Source organism: Coenobita brevimanus, chromosome 114 (assembly GCF_032717465.1).
Source record: "Coenobita brevimanus isolate Jiangsu-jjx chromosome 114, ASM3271746v2, whole genome shotgun sequence".
Lineage (NCBI taxonomy): Eukaryota > Metazoa > Arthropoda > Malacostraca > Decapoda > Coenobitidae > Coenobita > Coenobita brevimanus.
Window position 1 is genome coordinate 15357286 of NC_137067.1, and position 19109 is coordinate 15376394.

Below are 19109 nucleotides of genomic sequence, written 5' to 3' on the forward strand. Positions count from 1 at the left end.
AATTGAATAAACAGTAAATACATGACACAACACAGGTCAGGGTGCAAGAAAAGTTTGCTTAGTTTTTAGCAGAGCAAACACGATGAACTGAAATATTTTGTTTACTATAAAGAAAAAATATATTGATAACATCAGCTATAAGTGACAGAAGAGCCAGGGGGAGGGAACAGAAAAGATCAGAAAGAGAAAGGGAGAGAGAAGGAGAAGTAGAGAGGGAAAGGAAGGATGAGTAGTGAGGGAGGAGGAGAGGAGAGAGGGAAGGGGGGGAGGGAGGCAGGGGGGAAAGATTGGATATTATTTTTTTCACAATCAGCCAGAGGGAGGGACCAACTCGTGAGATGTGGCTGTATGGTCGTGTGAAACTCAAATTCAGCCCTGACCTCACACCACCCATCATTATATTGATTTCCACAGTGATACGCTGGCTGCTTGTGGCGGCCGAGATGATGAGGGTGATGGGACTAATAGTGGTTGTGATGGTGCAGATAGGATGACCAATGACGTTGATGGGAGAAGTGATGGTGTGGATAACCGGGCCTTTGATGTTGGTAGTAGAAATGATGATGCTGATAAGGAAGCTGATAGTGTCAAAAGGAGAAGGTGATGATGCTGATAAAAGAAGTATTTTTGTTAATAAAGGTGGTGGTAGTAGCAGAAGTGATAAGTTGATCAGGAAAGTGATGGTGTTGATAAAAGGTGATGATGCTGATAGGGGAAGTATTCATGTTAAGTAAGGGCATGGTGGTACTGATAGTGGTAGTAATGGTGCTGGTAATCCTATGGTACTGATAGCAGAAGTAGTGATGTTGATAATGTTACTTGTGGCAACACTGGAGATGGTGATGGAGACCAAGGACGTTAGTAAAAATTTTCAGTCGTAGCAGCTAGGATCGTTGTCATTATTACTACTTCAACTGCTTGTTCCTCTGCATATTTTTTTTTCCATTTCTGAAACCTAGTAATCCTCCTACGAATCATAAACCTTCACCTGTCATCACTTCGATGCTAATACCCACTGTCCATACTGAATACAAGGTAGGGATATCTCATTCAGGACAGGTGCGAGGGTATTAGCAAAGGTGTTTTTACTACCTGTTGACGTGACGTGTGAAAGATAGGTAAGGGTGTTTCATGACGTGTCGGTGGGTCGTGCAAGATCAGGAAAGGCAGTGTTAATGAATTTCAGATCTAATGTCGGTTCCCTGACCAAACCTGAGATCGCAGTCCACAGTTCACTTCAGTCCAGTATAAACTCCCTTATCGAGGACATGCATTCCCTGGTTCCATTGTGGACAGGAATATTGAATTACTTTTTATAACAGGTAATGGTGCTGAGGAGGGACGCCTTCATGTGGTGGCACTAATATAACCGAGCAGCTCAATTGCCTGGTTATACAAATGTCCCTCACCTACTCCCCTATCCTCCAGGAGGTGGACGATTGACTGTACAAGGGCAGTTTAAGCCTGTAGTCCACTGGGTTCACATTTCAGATGAACCTGGGGCCAAGAATTACATGATAATAATAATAATAATAATAATAATAATAATAATAGTTGTAGTAGTAGTAGTAGTAGTAGTGGTGGTAGTAGTAGTAGTAGTAGTAGTAGGAGGAGGAGGAGGAGGAGGAGGATTTTTAAGTAACCAGACAGTAAGAAGTAACTTTCGAAACCATGAAATGTGGTCTTTGGAATTAAGCAAGCTGTCCAAAATTTTACATAAGAGTTTCACAGCAGTTCGACCAAAAGTGCAGACGACAATCATCCATAACCGTACATGATCCAGGAGCTAATGACATCACCTGGCGCTCAGAGGATCGTAAATCATTAGGTGAACCAGACATTCATTGACCAAGGGAGGAGACTACAGATAAGTGGCTGCCTGCTTAAAATTCAGCTACTTGAGTCTTTCCTAGGCAATGAAGGTATGATATAGGTATTATTTTCTTCTACGATTTCTTGGGTTGAGTTTGAAAGCAGTCGGTTCCTTTACGGTAGAGAGACGAACCAGTGTTAATTTTTGTTTATATTTAAGCTTCCAAGAGCTGTACAATCAGAGAATCTATCTATATACCTAGGCTGCTTCCCCCAAGGAAAGGGACGTAGCTGAGACAGGACGACACACTCCCAATTTACTCATCCACACATACACATTTATTCGTATCAGAGAAACAACTTAATTTCCCAGTTCCTTCTGAAGTAAATTTACAGCTGGCGAAATACATTGAAAACCCTGTCTCTGCTATGGTCAGACTCAAATATGAAGTCCGTTTGGGTGGGGCCCGAGAGCGGATTTCCCTCTCTACAGCTCTGCAGCATTAGCCCCAGTACCTATCTCTCTCTCTGTCATATGTCAGCTATTTACTATTTGAAATTGTATATTAAATATTCTGTACTTATTAAATATATGAAATAAGGCTATATAGTGCTATGAATGTGTCGCTTTTTAGGATAATAGCAATGATTTGTATGAATTCCACACCACGTGACATCGTCGCTTTCCGACGATGCCAAAGGTCAAGGACACCCACCTTAGGCTACAGGTGACCGGTCACTTCCTGATCCCCACCCACGATGGCAGCTACTCTGACTCTCTCTCGTGTGCTCCACAGTCGGGAGAAAGACCTTATTTACAATGTGAACAAGTATTTTTTAGAAGAAAGATCAGAGAGAGGACTTATGCCTACTGGGGAAACCTCTATAAAAAAAAAAAAACGCGCCAAGACTTTTACCTCAGTGGTGGTGTGGAAAAAAGGTCGAAACAATATAGAAGAAAACACAACTTATAAATATGTAAAAACTGTCTCAATCAACAGAGAGAGAGAGAGAGAGAGAGAGAGAGAGGAGGTTTGGCAGAGCTGTAGAGAGGGATATCCCCGCGCGGTCCCCACCCAAACGGACTTCATATTTGAGTCTGACCATAGTGCGTGTTTCAGATGCTTCGATTTTTCCGCAATGTATTCGTCAAACCATGGAAAGATACTTGTCTCTGTCTGTGGTTTTGGATGAAGGGCGCTCTCATTATTAGTCAGACATTCACAGTGGCTTTAGTATCCCATCCCTCTGACGACAAAATATTTAACCTTTTTATTTTTATTTATTTTATTTATTTATTTATTTATTTATTTTTTTGTGCCTGACGACGGGTGATGAAATTTAGCTCAGAAGCGGCATCTCACTGTCTATGGGTTAACTGGTTTTCATATCAGGAGGTCTATACGAAAGGCTAAAGGGAAAGCTTACTTAATATTAGCGTTTCAGAGATATTTGAGTGAAATTCCTATTCTTTATTGTTCTTTCATTAACTCCGAGAACGAAATTGGACGACGGTTATGTCTTCATCCGTGTCTGTCTGTATACTAGATATCTCAAAAAGCGATGATCAGATATTAATGAAATCTGGTGGATGGGTGAGCAGTGGGTCAAGGAAGAGTTGATTAGATTTTGAGGTGAGGAAAAAAATAGTAGATAATATTGGCTTTGGTGGAGGTATGCGCTCTGAGATTGTGTAGCCAGACAGAATAACAACGTCGAATTAACTACGCGAGACCGTAAAGATGTTCGTCGGGTGAAAAGAACGAATTGCAGCAGTAACTTAGATTATTTTTTTATTATTATTATTATTATTATTTTGCTTTGGCGGAGGTATGCACTCTGTGTGTGCTTTCTAGTTCATGAGAAGAAGAGATTGACTGGCTAACTTAAGGTCTGTAGTACTGAAAAGCAGACTCCTAGAGCCATAATTGTGTGGCTCTTCCATAGTGATTTCATTTGCAGATTAAATATTGATCTGTCTCGGTATGTTGCGTTTGCCTTTTGTATCGACACTGATTGCACATATAACAGATAGAGAATTTTGAGTTGTCATATGGAGAAATATGCTAGTAAGAAAGAGGTACTAGTACTTCCCTAAATAATATAATGCTTATACTTTATTAAACGTGATTGCAAATTCGGCATAATATAACTTTTTTGCAATGCTTTTCTTGTCTGATGGCTCGTTTTGCTTCTTCCTGAAGCCTAGCGATGATTCTCCGTAGGCGGCCATGTCCTTGGTTCTCGTGGTTATCTGTGATGTAATTGCTTTACTTCGGATTCCGGAATTTCGGCTTTCCAGAGCCTTCTTCAGCGAAGGGAAGATCATGCTCGGATTGAAGTACTGGTAGAAATGGTTAGCAGTGGTCGGTAAGGAGTCTTATATGTTTGGGTGATGAATCAGAGGTGAGGCTTAATTAGGTTGTTGTACTCTGATTGGCTGTTGGGTTCCGGTGACTGCTGACCTCATCAGTTGGGCCTGTGTTCTGGCCTGCTGTAGATCTCCTCATGCTCGGCAGTGCTTGTAAATCTTGGACTTGGACATTTATTGAAGGCTTTAGCTCCTTGATATACAGTGCCCCAAGTACAGGGAGTCGGTGGTTGTCGCTACATCTAGCCAAAACATCAGTGTTCTTTTCAAGGTCCTCCTTGGTGATGTTGGCACGGTGCTTATGCCGCACGTGGTTCCTGGGGGCTCCTGCATATCTGTGGCTGGTGAGGCGACTGACTAGCTACATCTTCGTCATGCCTATATAGGTGGAAGGCAGGGCTGTGCAGTTCCCTTTTTTTCAGGTGTACCTATATGCAACATGTGAAAGCTGAAGGGCGTCCTCCTCCTGACGTGGGCTTTTCCTTAGAAGTAGTTGACTAACCTTCTTATTTTTGTAGTACCGTAAATGATTAGCTTGACTCTTGCACTGGGATCGATTGGCTTAATATTCTGCTTATTAATTTGCTTCATGCCTCGTTTATCCTCTTTATAAGTGCTAGAAAATATAAATTGGTAGTACAGTTTGATGTCCTTTGGTGGTGATCTATTCTCTTTGTCGTCTGTGTACCACTTTTCCATAATTCTTCTCGTGACTCGTTGAATGTCCCAGTCGGTAAATCAATTATAGTTCAACACTTCAGAAGCTCTCTCCATTACTTAGATGCTTGTTTCCAACTGCGACAGTGGGTAAGTGTCCCAAGTAAATAAGCACCTGTAGTGGAGTCCTTGTATCTTTGAGGACACTTACTGTCACAATTGAGGTAGTGTCCCAGGTTGCTAGCCTTCACAGAAACAGTGGTACTGAATTATGTTTCTTGTTCGTTTAATTAAGAATGTCTTAGAAAAAACCTACTGCCTGTATATATCCTCAGTAATGATTATAAGCTTTCAAGGAAGAGAAAAAATTTTACAAGGAAATAGACTTACTTATTAATTCTTACTTCTCATACATTGGGATGTCTTCATAATCTCTGTGAGGGTAATGAGGCTGGTAGAGATAAAACATGAAGAACTGGGAGTGGCAAAATCAATGGCAGTGGTAGTTTTGGCGGTGGTGGTGGCTGTGATCGACCTGGTGACAACGGTGACGAAGATGCTGATGGTAGTGCCAGGGACGTCCTAGGTTGTTATGATGGTGATGGCAATGTTGGCAGGAACAGTGGTGGTGGAAATGTTGGTAGTAGTGATGTGATAGCAAGGGTTGTAATGGTGGTGGTGGCCTTGTTGGTAGTGCCTGTCTGAAACTGCGGTGGTGGTAATGGCTGAGGTCACTGTGCAAATAACACGAATCACCCCAACCCACTGTGATGACACAGCTCCCCCTCGCATACCTCGCTATATTTGCTTTTTAATTGGGAGGCACAGACTGAGACGCAGGTGTAGTTAGCAGTTCAAGGTGCGCCTATAACCCACCTTGCCCACCTACTCTCATAGTCTGATTCAACATTTTTTCCCACTCGACTCTGATTGTTACAAAGATACGACATAACTATAGCACTTTTTTTTGTTGTAACCTGATGATCCATGACCCCTTGCACCTCAGTTGATGGCCATGTGTTGTCAGATTTTTTTTTTAATGCTAAGAAGAAGGAACCAAAGGCCATGAGCCGGCAATAACTGTTCCCTCCAAGAGAAAAACAATATACAAGAGAGAGTCAAATTCAAGATCCGATCATTTCCAGTTGCCTGGACACACTGCGTTTGAAAGACTGGAGATCGTAGGAAGCAGGATATACAGACAGAGGGAGACAGTTCCAGAGTTGATCTGTTGCATAAATGAAGGACCGGAAGCAACGGTTAACTCTTGTATTAGAGAGTTGGACAGAAAAGGGATGAGAGTTTGCTGCTACGCGGGTGCTAGCGCCCGTCGTAGAGGTGGAGGAATGCAAGCAGACAGTTCAGAGGAGCAGTGACCATCGAAGTAACGATAGAAGAGAGATAAAGATGTGACGGTGCGGCAAAGAGACAGAGGTTGTAGGGAGCGAGTAATGAGACGAAAAGCCTTTGACTCCACCCTATTGAGAAGAGCTGTATGTGGGGAGTCTTCCCACACATGCGAGTTGTACTCCACACTGGGGCGGATTGGAGGGTTGATTTGACTAGTAACTAAGGAGACTCATTCGTACCTCTGGCTCATCGAATTTCATGAAACTGTGGCTGAGTGTTCATGTTTTAGTTGCTCAGTTTCGTCAGATAAAAACAGACCTTCTATAATGATACGTGCTTCATCGATGTCTTGTGAACTAGAGATGTATTGCCAACGAGACAAAAAGTATTACGTCTTTATTGGACTTAAATACTTACACTTGGACGAAGCACTATAACATATCTCTCTGTCTATTGCCAAACGCCTTGATCCCGCAAGAGATGGCCACAAACAAATCGCCTTCATGCCGCCCTGTTCCTTACCATAATCTGCCTTCCTCCAAACTCTCATTACTCTCTCTCATATACCTCTCTACTCTATCCCTCCATCTCATCCTCAGTCTCCCCCCTCAGTCTCCTGTGATATACTGACAGGAAATCTCTTTAGTTTTATATGAATATCGAAAATAAATAAAATCGTACAGTGAAGGGCGTTACATAGTCTTAAATACAAAATTAATAAATCCTTCTGCCTGTGGAGAATTGGGTCATTTTCACATAATATTAAATCCTTTGAGCGTGTTTCTCTCTCTCTCTCTCTCTCTCTCTCTCTCTCTCTCTCTCTCTCTCTCTCTCTCTCACACACACACACACACACACACACACACACACACACACACACACACACACACACACACACACACACACACACACACACACACACACACACACACACACACACACCACACACACGCACACGCACACGCAGGCACGCACGCACACACACACACACACACACACACACACACACACACACACACACACACACACACAGGGATTCAATCTAGGCGGACGTGTGACACCGGCGCTCCGTACCAAAGCATCACGGCCAGTGGCATTACCTAAATAGTATCTTTGTATGAGTCAAGCTCAGTACCAGGTTATACTAAATGATTGTTCATTATTAAAAGGAAAAAAATGATAAGTTTAAACAAGACTTGTACAAACAGGAAATAGAACCAAGACGAAAGAATACGCTGAGTCATCCCAGAGGTTTGTTTATAGTACAGCAACACGGAGTTTGTAAGTACATGCTTTGCACTTTAAGTATTGCAAAATGGATACATACTTCAGTAAAACAAATTTGGAAAAGAAAAGGGATAAAGGTAAAAAGCAAATGATGATTTCTATCAAGAACTAGTTGAAGTAGAGACCCACAATAGACTGGTTGAACGTGTAAACAAACTAGAAATGGCTTTCCAAAATGAAATTGATGAAATAAAGAAGCAGATGCACTTGCAAAAGGAAGAGATAGAAAAACTAGGAAGGGAGGCCAATAAGAAAGACACAACCATCAGTGAACTAACAGTGGAATTGAGTACACTTAGGAAGAAAATGAGTGAAATGGCAAGTACAGTAGTCAATCACGAGAGTGTTATGGAAGAGTTCAAAAATGACACAGAGACAATTAGGCAAGTTAGTAGTCTTATTGACCAGAGCAGTGATATTGAGGAGAAGATAACACAAGTGAATGAAGCTGTGCAAAGCTACAAAAATGATGTAGAAACCACGTATGCTGAAATGGTGAAAGTAAAGAAAGACTTAGAAACAAGGGTGGAGGAAAAAAGCATTAAAATGGAGGTGAAAAGAATAATCCAAAACAATCCAAAGTTAGTCAGAGATTCAGTAGAGATAAACAAATCAATTGTAATCACTGGTATAGAAAAGGAAGAAGTTAAAAACAAGATCACAAGACACAAAAAGGAGATGGCAAATGTAATGAGCTTACTGAAAGAAGTATCAGAGGAAATCCGTAGTAAAGACATAGAGGAACACAAAAGGTTAGGGAAATACGAGAAAAGCAAGACAAGACCTCTAAAGGTGACTTTCCAGAGTGTAAACACTGTGGAAGAGATACTAAAAAATGCAAAGAATCTTAAGGAAAAAGAGGAGTACAGAAATGTATGGATAAAAAGATGCCTAACACAAGAGGAACTGGAATTATTGAAAGAGAAAAGGGAGGAAGCAAAAACAAAAAATGAGGGAAGATCAGAAGAGGAGAAGAAGAAATTTTTTTTTTACAAAGTAATAGGATTGCAGGTACGAAAGTGGTACACAAACAGGATGGAAGAAAAAGGAGGAAGGTAGTAGAACCATGTCCTGACAAGTATATAAACAAGATGATAAAGTTGATGTACTCAAATGTGGATGGAATGGTATCTAAATTACTAGAGATGAATGATTATGTCAGAGAAAATGAACCATAAATAATATGCCTAACTGAAACAAAATTAATACCTAGGATATAAAATGACATACTAAACTTAGAGGAATACAATATATGGAGAAGAGACAGATATTTAAAAAAAAGGAGGAGGAATTATAATATTAACTAAGAAAAATCTAAAAGTCAAGGAAATTAAACTAGATATACCATCACAAGTAGAACTGAATGCAGTAGAGATCGACACATCTGAAGGTAAAGTAATTGTAGCCAATTTGTACATGCCACCCAGATCAAACACATGGGAAAGAGACGAATATGAGGACCTGGCAGAGAGTACAATTCAGAGTGTAAGATCATTGCTACATAAAATGGAAGAGAAATCGGAAAGAATTATACTAACTGGGGACTTCAATACAAATATAAATTGGAATACTCTAGATATAAATAGCCAAGAAAGCTGTTGGGACCAAAAGCTCCTGGATCTCGTACAAGAGTTTTTCTTAACGCAACATGTGAGGGAAACCACCAGAAAAAGAGGACTTGATGAACCTTCAGTGCTAGATCTAATATTTACAAGGCAAGAAAATGATATTGATAGTTTAATACATCACCCTCCACTCGGCAAAAGCGATCATGCAGTACTAAATTATAACTTCAGGATAGCATATGACATAGTAAACAGCAATGACAGTTACAAAAAGAGCCTAAACTATAAAAAGGGAAATTATCAAGACCTAAAGAAGTCTTTCTTAGAAGTTGATTGGGAAAATGAGCTTAGAGGACAAGATTTAAATGCTGTATATAAAATTTTTTGTGAATTTTATGAAATAGGAGTCCAGAAGTACATCCCACAGCACAAAGAAGCAGATAAGAAAATACAGAAATGGTTCAATACAGAATGTAAAAAATCAAAAGAAAGAAGAGATTTGTTGTGGAATAGATACAGAAGACACAATAGTGAAAGGGCATATAATAATTACAAACAGGCAAGAAACGACTATACAAGAATAAGGGGGGAAGCCCAAAAACAGTTTGAGGAGGATATATTAAATAAAAGTAGTGATCAACCAAAGCTGTTTTACAGCTATATCAGAAGCAAAACTAAAGTCAAAGATATAATACAATCCATTACGGACGAGGGAATCACTTACACACAAGAGAAAGATATTTGTGAAGCACTAAATAAGAATTTCCAATTAGTTTTTACAGAAGAAAAAAAATTTGAGAGGGACTATGTGGAACACGCATGTCCACACATACTACCAGATATACAAATAGCAGAAAAAGTAATACAGGAGGAGTTAAGTAGATTAGACAGAGGAAAAGCAAGTGGTCCTGATGAAATTTCATGTTGGGTATTACGAGAATGTGCAAAGGAGTTAAGTAAACCATTATTTTTAATTTTCAAGAAATCCTTGAGTCAAGGTAAACTACCTGATATTTGGAAAAAAGCAAATATTGTCCCCTTATTCAAGAAAGGAAATAGACAAAATCCACTCAGCTACCGACCAGTATCACTGACCAGTGTTGTAAGCAAGGTATAAGAAAAACTTATAAGAAAAGCTTGGGTAAATCATCTAGAAGAACACAGTATGATAACAGAAAGACAGTTTGGTTTCAGAAAAGGAAAATCATGTGTTACTAATCTGTTGAGCTACGATGACAGAGTAACAAACACAATACAGGAAAGGGAAGGATGGGAGGAGAGTATCTATTTAGATTTCAAGAAAGCTTTTGACACAGTACCACACCAAAGACTTTTATGGAAACTGTACTATCAAGGAGGAATTCGAGGCAAACTGTTTTGTTGGATGCAAGACTTTCTCATAGAAAGAGAAATGAGGACAGTACTAAGAGGAAACTACTCATCATGGAAAGAAGTGACTAGTGGAGTACCACAGGGTTCAGTGCTGGCACCAATCATGTTTTTAGTGTATATAAATGATATAAACAGTAACACTGGAAATGAGAGCTATCTGAATATGTTTGCAGATGATGCAAAAATACAAAGGAGAATTACTAACACAGACTCTTGTAAAGAGCTACAAGAAGAATTAAATAATCTTCATGAATGGAGTAGTACATGGCAAATGGAATTCATTGTGGACAAGTGTCATGTAATCAAGTTTGGTAAAAGTGGAAAAAGACCTGATTGGGATTATAAGTTAGGAAATAAAACCCTATACACATCAGAAAGAGAGAAAGACCTAGGTGTGATTATCAATAACAGACTATCTCCGGCTGACCACATCAGCGAGAAGGTACGGAACATGTATACACTGCTTGCAAATATGAGAATAGCATTTACATACATAAATGAAGACATGCTAAGAAGGATAATAACATCATTCATTAGACCAACCCTGGAATATGCATCAGTAGTCTGGAGTCCTCATCTCAAAAAGCACATAGACAAGATTGAAAAAGTTCAAAGGGCCGCTACAAGATGGATACCAAGCTTAAGGGACCTAAGCTACGAAGAAAGACTAAATAAACTGAATCTACCAACACTACAGGAGAGAAGGAAAAGAGGTGACATGATAATGCTATATAAATGCATATCAGGAAAGGAGAAAATAGACATAAATGATTACTTAACATATGGAGAAGCATCAGCAAGAGGACACTGCAAAAAATTGCATAAGAAGAGAGGTGATAAAGACGTAAGGAAATTCAGTTTCCCAAACAGAGCTATTGATCAATGGAATGCGCTACCGAATGAAATAGTGTGTGCCAAAACAATTCACAAATTTAAGGATATGTACGATAAATATGGTTTAAGACACGGGACAGTACGAGCTTGACTCATTCCTGTAAAGATACAATTAGGTAAGAACAATTAGGTAAGAACACACACACACACACACATACACACACACACACACACACACACACACACGCATTTTTTTCCATGCTTTTCCAAAATCCACTACTTTACCCCTCACCCCAGTCATATCAGGGAGACAGCGACAGCCTGTAGACAGACCCAACACTTTATAGTTCTTTCCCTAGTCCACAGTTTAATGTCTTGGGCTCCTTTTACCTTCCCTGAACTTTTTTTTGTACATCAAAGTGGGGCAGAGTTACCCTTGATCCGTCTTCTCCTTGACTGTAATCCATAACACCTCTTCCTTAGCGATTTATTTTGCCCTTTTTCTGACTCGACTCCGGCTGTTACAAATAGGACATAACTAAAGAGCTTTTTTTGTAACCTGACAAATATCCCTAACCCCTTGCAGCTCAGATGATGGCCAGGTGTTGTCAGATTGCAAGGTTGACTTGGCTAGTAACCAAGGAGACTCATTTGTTTCGTATCAAATGCTAATGGAATTTCATGCACCCATGGCTTAGTGTTCACATGTATACTATTTTTATTATATATTTACCATCACATAACATATTGGAGGATATCGAGGAGAAATCTCTCTGTCTGTGTATCTATCTATATCCAAACGCCCTAATCCCGTAACGGGTGGCCACAAACAGATCTCCTCCATGTCCCCCTGTCGCCTGCAATTACGATGCCTCCTTCCCAATCTACACTCCCCTCTCTCATATACCTCTCCACTCCATCCCTCCATCTCATCCTCTGACCCTCCCTCTCCCTCTCTCCATCTCATTCACATACTTTCTCCTCTTTAGTCTCTCACTCTTCATCCTCCCCACATGGCTAAACCACCTCAATGTATTTTTCCCAACGCTATCACACCCACATTCACACCACAACGCTCCTTCACTACCTCATTTGTCAGTCTGTCTCTCCATGTAACTCCACATAAGGTGAAATATGCCTAATAAATCGCTAAAGAGGAAGTGTTAATCTCCTATACTAACGATAAATCCTTCCCCCATCTCCTTGGCGTGACTTTTGGGTAAGTAGGAAAGCAATCAGAAGCCTCGTTACGGTCGGAAGGCTGCTGCGGTGATAAGATCTTGGTGAAGTTTTAGGAGCTTGGCAAATTTTGAGAGAGAGATTTTCACAGTAGTCATTGCAAGAAATTATACTGCTCGATTGTATTAGTTTTTACCATAATGTAGTTTTTTTTTTTTCATGCGAGGAAGAAGGAATCAAAGGCCACGAGCCTGCAATAACTTTCCTTCCAAGTGAAAAAACAAAATATAAGAGAGGGCCAAAGTCAAGATCCGATCATTTCGAGATGCCTTGACACACTGCGTTTGAAAGACTGGAGATCATAGGAAGCAGGAAATACAGACAGAGGGAGACAGTTCCAGCGTTGACCTGTTGGATAAACGAAGGACTGGGAGTAACTGTTAACTCTTGCATTAGAGAGTTAGACAGAAAAGGGATGAGAGTTTGTTGCTAGACGGGTGCTACGCGCCCGTCGTAGAGGTGGAGGAATGCAAGCAGACAGTTCAGAGGAGCAGTGACCATTGAAGTAGGAATAAAAAAGAGATAAAGATGCAACAGTGAGGCGAAGAGACAGAGGTTGAAGGGAGTCAGTAAGAGGAGGGGAGTTAACGAGACGAAAAGCCTTTGACTCCACCCTATTGAGAAGATCTGTGAGAACCTCCCCACACATGAGAGTTGTACTCTACACAGGAGCGGATAAAACCCGTGTATAGAGTCAACAATTGTGCAGGGTAAAGAAGAAACGGTGTCGGCTTAGCACACCTAATCTCCTGGAAGCAGATTTTACAAGAGATGTAGTATGGTCTTTCCAAGACAAGTCCCGAGTAAACGAAACCCCAAGCATGTTCAAGGATGATGCAGGATTAAGCTGAATATTATTAAACATTAGTGGGTACACCTGTGGAAGACTTTGTCGGGTTGATAGGTGTAAGAACTGAGTCTTTGATGCATTAAAACGAACAAGATTATCTTTACCCCAGTCAAAGATACGAGCCAAGTCAGATATTAGGTGTGCCATAGCCTCATCCCCTGTTTGTTAAAGTAACTGCTGAGATGGTCGTTGCGGGAACCGAATGGAAAGGTGAAGAGTGGAGTCATCAGCGTATGAGTGGATAGGGTTAGATGTACAGCTTAGACGGTCATTGATGAATGAAAGGAAGAGAGTTGGTGATAGGACAGAGCCCTGAGGAACACTGTTGATAGATCTAGGAGAAGAATGATGGAAGTATTTTTTGGCCGTATTTATTTTATTCATTATAAGTCATTATGCTTGGCCGTATTTTCAGCTTTAGTATTCATGGTAGTTAATTGTTAGTTAGATATTATAAAGCTGAGTTGTAATTTTTCGCCTTTATATTCACTGTTTATTCCATCTATCTATCTGTCTATCTATAGCCAGACACCATAATCCTGTAAGGGGTGGCCGTTTGTCTCTCAGTTAGTTGTTTTACGGGGAGGGACACTAACCCTCCGCCAACCCACTTGTTGACACGTAGGGAACACGTATGGGTTGGTTATATGGTTACCACCTAGCGTTGTACATGGTTTCTTGGTTTACAGGAAAACATTATGTTTGTCGCTTAATGTAAAGCCACTTGAAAAGTTATAAAAAATGACAGGAAAGATGGGAGAAATAGGAAGAAAGGAGGACAGACAGAAAAGGAATGATAAAGGTGAAGGAAGAAGTTGGCATTATTACATCAAGTGAGAGGATGTATTTAATCACAAATTTGATGTATTGCTTGGTCGTATTTTTTTTTCTTAATGTTCAGTCCAGTTTGGGGTGATGCGTTTGGTGGCAGGATGACCGATGATGAGAGCATAAATACAATCAGTGTAATACTCAAACTAATGATCAGGTAAGGTTCTGAAAAAGACTCCTTTCTGTGGCTTTTCTTCTCTTTTTTAGCCAGATTCCTCACAGACACATGCATTTCCTTTGTAAATACTCCTCGGTTCTGGGTCTTGATTTCACCGCTCCGTAAGTTGCTCAAATGCATGAAACTATTAACACATAATGAAATTGTCTTTACTGTAAAGATGTGTATGTTGTATCTTCACTATACATAGCTTCAGAATGCTCTACTACACATACATATATACATACATACGTACATATATACATACATACATACATACATACATACACATATACATATATACATACATAAATACATTTTTTTTACTCTGCATTGCTCGTGTCAGATCCTGGCTACTCGTATTTTCGACCCATTGACATTTGTTTATCCTTATGGTAAATATTGTACAGCCTTCATCATTCAAGAGTAATTATTTAATCTTATATATTCTCCGTTACACAACTTATTCATCTCGCTATTCATGCACTGAACTATTTCATAGTAGTGGTATCTTTCTTAAATCTTGATGTTATCGTTAGACAATTTTTTTCAGCTCAGGAAAGATATCTCAAGCTGGAGAGGTAGTGTTCATTTGACCCCTTCAGTTATTAGCGTCTTGTATAAGCTAAATATAATTGTTGGGTTCAGGATAAACATATAAATGCATCGTATTCAAGGGGTCAACTCGTGTAAAATTTCAGTCGTTGCATCTCCTTATAATTGTACTTAATCGAACTTTTTCATCATCCAAAACAGTGGTTGTCTATTTACAGATCTTGTCCAGCAATAATGTTCTCTCACATTTCATGCAGGATACATAGCCACTTCTACCCAAGGATGTCTTTTATAATTTATTCTGCCTGTCGGATAAATGATCTGATAAAGCTTAGTACACGTCCATACCAAGTGCTTGCTGGTGCTTGCGTTTTTTTTTTTTAATGCTAGTGGGTGTGGTCTCGAGCGTCTGTGGGTTATAATGATGCAGAACTCACTCCCTCACCAGCAAGCACTTGGTATGGACGTGTCCTTAGAGAGAACACTCTGATAATAAACAGGTTAATGAGGGCAGCACTTAGGAATTGCAGCTCAACAACTCTCTCTCCTTTGCTCCATGAAATTGTCCCGAAACTGCAAAAATAAGAATGAAAATGATCCTAAGACTGTAGGGGCTAATTTCGTACCTAACCCAATGATCATGTTATTCTTTATCTTACTATTCACGTAATTAGCTCGTGCAAGACATCAGTCACCTCTAATTACAGTGTGTGTGTGTGTGTGTGTGTGTGTGTGTGTGTGTGTGTGTGTGTGTGTGTGTGTGTCAGGCCGGTCATTAGCTGGGTTACAAACACTCGCTTTAACACTCACTCCCCACTCTCTCCCATCTCCTCACTCTCTCCCATCTCCTCACTCTCTCCCATCTCCTCACTCTCTCCCATCTCCTCACTCTCTCCCATCTCCTCACTCTCTCCCATCTCCTCACTCTCTCCCATCTCCTCACTCTCTCCCGTCTCACCCTCCCGTTATCAAAACCAAAATAAATCCTGACTCATGAGAAACCTACAACGATAACCGGGGCTGTGTGTGTGTGTGTGTGTGTGTGTGTGTGTGCGTGAGGGACCTGGTGAAAGTGTTTTTGCGTGTGCATATGAAGGTGTGTGCGAGGCCCATACGTGCTCCCTACATGTCAACAAGTGTGTTGGTGGAGGGTTAGTGCCCCTCCCTGTAAAATAAGTAACTCAAAGTCAAGTGGCCACCTCTTACGGGATTATGGCGTCTGGCAATAGATAGATAGATAGATGTATCTCTTGACGCTTAAATTCAGCATGAGACTTTTCTGTCTTTATCGACCCCTTCACTAAGAGACATCATTGCTGACTTTATTAAATCGTCTGGCAGATGACACAATGCAAGAATCATCGTATGTCCTAAAAGTTAAATCCCTTCACCTGTCTTTTTTTTTTTTTTTTTTCCCACTCTAGCCAGGGTTCCATCAGGAGGTTTTACTCGTCAGGCATGATCTGTAGTACTGATGGAATTAATGAATGCTGTATTTTTTTCCCTCCACTTCGAACTATCTAAGCTTGGAAGAGCCTCCTTGTAGGGATAAGCTGAATGAAGTCTGTATCCGCGCCCTCCACCTCGAATCATCGCGCTTATAAGAAAGTCGTATGGAGAGGGAAAGAATATACAGCAATAGGTACGAATTTAGTGAAGGATTTAAATGTATCATACACTAGACAGCACTCAAAGAGCGCATATCTCCGCCAACACTTACACCAGACACCTCAAATCACCACTAAAATTTAATCAAATCTTCCTTGGCCCATGACCCACTTATCCACCAAATTTAATTGAAATCCATTAATAACTCATTGAGATATCCTCTGGACGAACAAACAGACAAACAGGGGTAAATAATTAACCTCCTCCATCTTTTGCTGGCGGGGGTAAAGAGCAAACTCTAGTATTTTGTTCTAACTAACTTAAGGTGAGTAAACTAAGCAGAGGAGGCTGAGTGTGTAATTGTGTGGTAGTGCGCTGGTCTGTCCTACTTTTAAGGATCGTTAAGTGCGTCCATACCTTTGCGTAAGGAGGTGAGCGGTGATTATGCTGCCAGCGAGCGGTAAAAAGGCGCAGATGGCATGACTTGGCTGCTCTTGTGCGCATGGCTGCATCTTCACCGAGTCACTATATATGCAAATATAGGAACGCCAGCCAATTCTACACTCACGGGACGGGCAAGGTGAGGAGTGAGCAAGACGGGGCGGTGGGAGCGAGGAGAAGTGTGAGAGAGGGACGGGCAAGGTGAGGAGTGAGGATGCAAGGCTGTGGGAGCTAGAAGTGTGAGTGAGGGACGGGCAAGGTGAGGAGTGAGGGTGCAAGGCGGAGCGATGGGAGCGGGTAGAAGTGTGAGAGAGGGACGAGCAAGGTGAGGAATGGGGGTGCAAGACGAGGCGGTGGGAGTGAGGAGAAGTGTGAGAGAGGGATGGGCGAGGTGAGGAGCGGGGGTGCAAGAAGGGGCGGTGAGAGAGGGGAAAGGTGTGTAGTGGCTGTAGCTTATATTACTGTTAGTGTAAATACCTCCGTTGCACCTTTTCCTAGACTCGTTAGTATTGCAAATTATACTTTGTTATTAACGTGTCTGGTGTATGTAGGCTTTAAATACTAAATTAGTTTGTATACATATCTTAAATATTAATCCCTCCATTGCGATGATATTTTTTATCTTCATTTAGGTAATAAGTACAAAATCTTATCCCAAATTGAAGACACGTGGGAGGGAAAGAATAAACAAAATCCATTAATGCCAATTATCATAAAGAGTCTTCCTAAAACTGAAATAATCGCGTTGTAGTAGCAAGAATAAGAAAAAAAAAACACTATCCAGAAGGGTTTAACGAGTCATGTACAGAAATAAACTATATTCCTTTTACTCTAACTTGGCCTGAAATTGCCACCACCTACATCCTAAATGCTGAGTTGTAGTAGTAGATTAACACCAGAATATGATGCTTGACAAGAAGTGCTTTGGAGAGGATGTAGAGCCGTAGTATCATCAGTTAAGCCACTGAGCTACGTGAAGTATGCTGCAGAGGAAAGAAAATCTGGGCCAAGTTAAGGTGAAAGTAAGGGAAAGGTGTCAGAGAGCCTCCATAGCCCACGAGAACACAGCTTATGGGGGACATTATTTTGGTCAGTCATGGAAGGTTCCTAGCTCCTCTTCCTTGGCGAATTAGTTAGTCTAGTACACCTTCCCCTTCCCCTGAATACTGTCAGTTTCGTTTTGATTTTCATATACTGTACATACCATAACGTGGAAGAATATATAAACGTACTAGATATAACAATGAGATGGTAAGGAAGGGGTGTTATGAATACTCCCTAGCCGATGATATGGTGGCCTTTTAGCATGATGGACAAGGTGTAGGTGGGTGTAAGTGTAGTTGTGGCACGGAGAGGAGGCATATATGAGGGTGTAGGTGGTTTGTGGTGAGAGGGTATACTCGTAGGTGGGTCTGTGTAGCTGAGGTGGGGGAAGGGAGGCATAAGTGGGAGTGTAGGTGGTCAGTGGTGCAAGGGTGTAGATGGGTGTATGTGTATCTGAAGTGGGGAATTTCTCAAGATGGATACACATAGTCAGTTGTGAAATGGTTTGTTGAGTGAGAAGGAGAGTAACTTGGGGTGTAAACGGATGTGTGTAAGTGTTGGTATGGCTGATGGGTAAGGAGAGCAACTTGAGGTGTTGGTAAGTGTATATTATGTAAGTGATTTTGTAGCTGATGTGTAAGAAGGAGCGCAGCTTGGGGTGTAGGTAGGTGTATGTGTAGGGGAGGTGAGAGGAAGGGTGTCTGTGAGAGTACTGATGATCGGTTCCAAGAGGGTGTAAGTGTCTGGGCGTGTAGCCTCTTAAGTTGTTGCTCAAAATAAGAATGCTAAAAGGAAATGGAGTTTGCGATAAAGGGAACTGTGAGTGGCTAATATCAAAGGAATGTATATGAGGAGGGTAAATAATCAATAAGTGAAGGAGTAAATGTTGAAGTAGGAAGCATTTTGAAGTGAGGCCTTGTAAGTAGCGGGCTCAGATAAGCAATGTAAGAAGGTAGGAGAGTGTTTAATAAAAGGTTGAGAGGTTAATGTATTGTTCAGTGAGTGGAAATGATGGTAAATGTCAAAGAATTTCACCAGTGGATGGTGTTTCGATTTATTCCTACAACTACAAGACAACTTTATTCATTTTACGAGAGTACCTTAATCTTGAAGGTT